At 35.2% G+C, this 3350-nt stretch overlaps 1 long non-coding RNA gene across 2 annotated transcripts in view; it reads right to left on the bottom strand.

The window, feature by feature from the left end:
* LOC105164510 overlaps positions 1–2838 on the bottom strand; it is a 10435-nt gene extending 7597 nt beyond the window's left edge. For both annotated transcript variants that reach the window (XR_002287199.1, XR_002287200.1), the window contains exon 1: positions 1280–2838. This is a non-coding gene — a long non-coding RNA (uncharacterized LOC105164510). The remainder of the gene's footprint in view (positions 1–1279) is intronic.

Below are 3350 nucleotides of genomic sequence, written 5' to 3'. Positions count from 1 at the left end.
TGAATATTGAGAACTAAGTTGTACATGTTTTAGCTTCTTCAAATGTGGTACAAGTTTGTTGTTATGTTTTATTTATGTTTCTGATTCATGGGATTGATAACCAAAAGGGTGCAAGTTACTGAAGTTAGGGCTGATTGTCAAGTGGAGAATAATAGAGTTGGCGGTTTATGTGGTCACTGGTGAACAAATTCTCGCTAGGTTCTGTAGGAAGTTGCAATAATGCTGGTATTGTAATGATCCTCTTGGATAAAAAACATCCATGTTACCCTTAACATGTAAATATTAAGGTGGACTTGGATTACAACAAGAAGATGAAGTAAGAAACTAAGACTTGTGAAAGTGTAGCCTGACCATGATATAGTGCGAAGACTTAATTAAGATGTTATTTTGCAATTTAAGAATGGTACTAGCACACTGATTAGGACATGCAATTTCATGAGTACTAGTGAGAATCTTTGAGGGAGGGGTTGACTGAGATGATTCATGATGGAAAAAAGAATTTCCATGTCAACATAAAATTCGCATTACGCTATGAAAACGGTTCCCACAACCTATCTAGTAGCTTCAACATGAAAGCGGCCTACTGTCACATTCACAATTACCAAGAAACTGAATACATAGACCATTAATCGATGGAGACCAAATAAACGTAAATAAAATGATAATGGACTTTTATAGAGTTGCAAACCAACTCAACTTCCTACCCCAAAATTTACAGATCAGACAAGTCATTGGTTTTGGTTAAACAGTCCGCAGCGAACTAGTACACGCGAGACTTGAGAATACACGAATAGAGCTCCTTAGGTGTGAATAAAATGGAATGAAGCAAAGAGCATAAGAGAAGTTTTACTACATGCATAACATGTTTCAAAGCCTTCAGTTACGAAACGCAAATTCCGAGCAAGAACCATCCTTCAGTTTTTATTGGAGGGGGTGAAACAAAAGGAAGAAAATAAAGGAAAGAGAAATAAATTTTCTGTCAAAGAAAAAAAAATACTGATATCTCTTCACTTTTGCTGAAGTTCACTCTCTGAATTTCGGGGACATGAACTTGACAAAAAGAATTCACATAGTAGAGTACAAAGCTAAAATTTCCTACATAACGTTATAGACCATATTTGTAAACCAAGTTCAAGTTTTTTCACTTATATATGCAAATAAATTCTCCAATAGCTCACCCTACCAATGAACTAATGAATGGGTTTAACGTAAGTACCCAGCAACACACAATTGTGGGAGACAAATGATAAACATGATATAATAGAATATGAATAGTCACCTGCACCATGGAACACCAACACTAAGAAGCACTTCCCGCGACATCACCATGGTCTTCTCACTAAGTGTACAAATGTAACTGAAATAAAATTATCTCATGAACTTCATTAGAAGAGTTAAAAGAAAAATGAAAGACAAAAAAGGAATCTGATTTTATTTTCAATTGTTAGTTAACAATGATTCACGACCTCATATACCTGGATAAACTGTATTCATGGGTCAGTAAAGTTAAAAAGTTATGATACTTCTCTATATCCAGCATGAAAGATTTCTTTAACTCTTTATATTCAAGCACAACCTGTACATTTTCCTTCTAAGTTTTACAGTTGGGGGGTGGGGGTGGGGGTAGGTGGGGGAGCCCATGTAAGAAGCATCACCGCTGTATACTGATCTTGAACCTGCTGAGATGGCAATCTAAAAGAAATAATTCATATAAATAAAGAGAACTATAATAATATAAAATTTAAATGTCGTTACAATAATTATTTTCAGTTATATTGGTAAAATAATATCAAGGCAAAAATCTATCTCCTACTAACCAAAAATAATAGTCACATAAGAAAAGGCATTCTCTAAATAAATGATTTTTATACAGAAAAAATTTCATATAGCACCAAGAAATAAATGTGACAATTTTTTTAATAAATCAAAAAAGAAAGAAAGGATTGTTGTAACGTCTTTAAAGTTATAGCCCCCCAAACAAAACGAAATATTATGTGCACATAATCTCAAAACACAATGCAGCAATACGTTATACAAATGCTAACTTATCATAACGAGGGTAAGAGGCCAATCACATCACCGCACTTTGTTTTCCCAGGTAGAGAGCAGGACAATCAAGCTTCCACAAAATCTACAGGTTTCTAAATGTTATCATCCTCGATGCTAGCACAATACCCTTTATCTCCTTATATCTACCTAAGTAGGGACGGATTTCGCTTTTCTTTCTTTTCTTTGGGCCAATAATGAATTTTTTCTTTTTTCTTCCCCTTGTATTTTGTCACGGCTCTTTTCTCTTTTTTTTTCCTTCATTTCTTCCCGTGACTTGTGTTCTTTAGGCCGTCTTTCGGTCTTTTGACGCGAATGACAACACTTGTGGTGCAGGCACCCGGTTACTCAACCAAAAAACGTCTTATTCTGGCCTTTTGACGCGAATGACAACACTTGTGATGAAGGCACCCGGTTACTTAACCAAAACACATTTTACCTAAAGTGCTTTGCATACTCATAGCTCCGGCCACCGTTTTACGTGAATAACAACATTTGTGATGAAGTTACCCAGTTACTAAGTGACCTAAACCAGCGGAGTAGATGTAATTTCCTTTTTTTTTGCTATTCTTTCTTTTTTTTTCCCAAGGGGAAGGGCCTTTGAATTTTTTTTCAAAATGATGCATATCCCATGTTAGGGATATAAGGATCAATCGGGTAGGGTTTTAGTAAACAAATATGATGTCACAAGAATCCTAAGACTTAGTAGAAGCGAAGACATTCCAACTCTCTTTCAAAGCAATTCAAAATGCATGAAATTATGCCTCAACTACTCCACGTTTAATCAAAGCAACAATCATATAACGCTAGTGCACATTCATGTCTCAATCTTATGACTTCCTAAAATCACATTTATTTGTCAAATTACTAAGGGTAAACTAGAAAAATAATATAAATGAAAGTAGTTTGATAATAACTAGCAAAAGAAAACAAAAGAGCAGCAATATTAAGCTCTTCTTGATGCCCACAGGCAGGCTTCCCCCAAAGCATTGAATAGCAACCAACAAGTAAAACAACTTTAAACTCAATAAAATTCCAAAGCATTACTGCAATATTTCAACTAACAGGACCGATCACATGTCAGAAGTACATAATCAGTTAGACATTGGGAACACACTAAATCGTCAAAAATCTGTGACTTATATCCTTTGGCAGCACAGCATGGAGGCTATATTTGTTTATGTCCTACAACAAAAGAAAATTGCTTGTCAATTCACTTAAAACAGTTTGGCTCTCCTCTCCCTACAGTGAACTATAAACAGAGTAACCACGCCAAACATACTTGCCGAATTTTATATATACAC

This window comes from Sesamum indicum, linkage group LG6 (assembly GCF_000512975.1).
Source record: "Sesamum indicum cultivar Zhongzhi No. 13 linkage group LG6, S_indicum_v1.0, whole genome shotgun sequence".
NCBI lineage: Eukaryota > Viridiplantae > Streptophyta > Magnoliopsida > Lamiales > Pedaliaceae > Sesamum > Sesamum indicum.
This window is presented reverse-complemented; position numbering and strand designations above follow the sequence as displayed.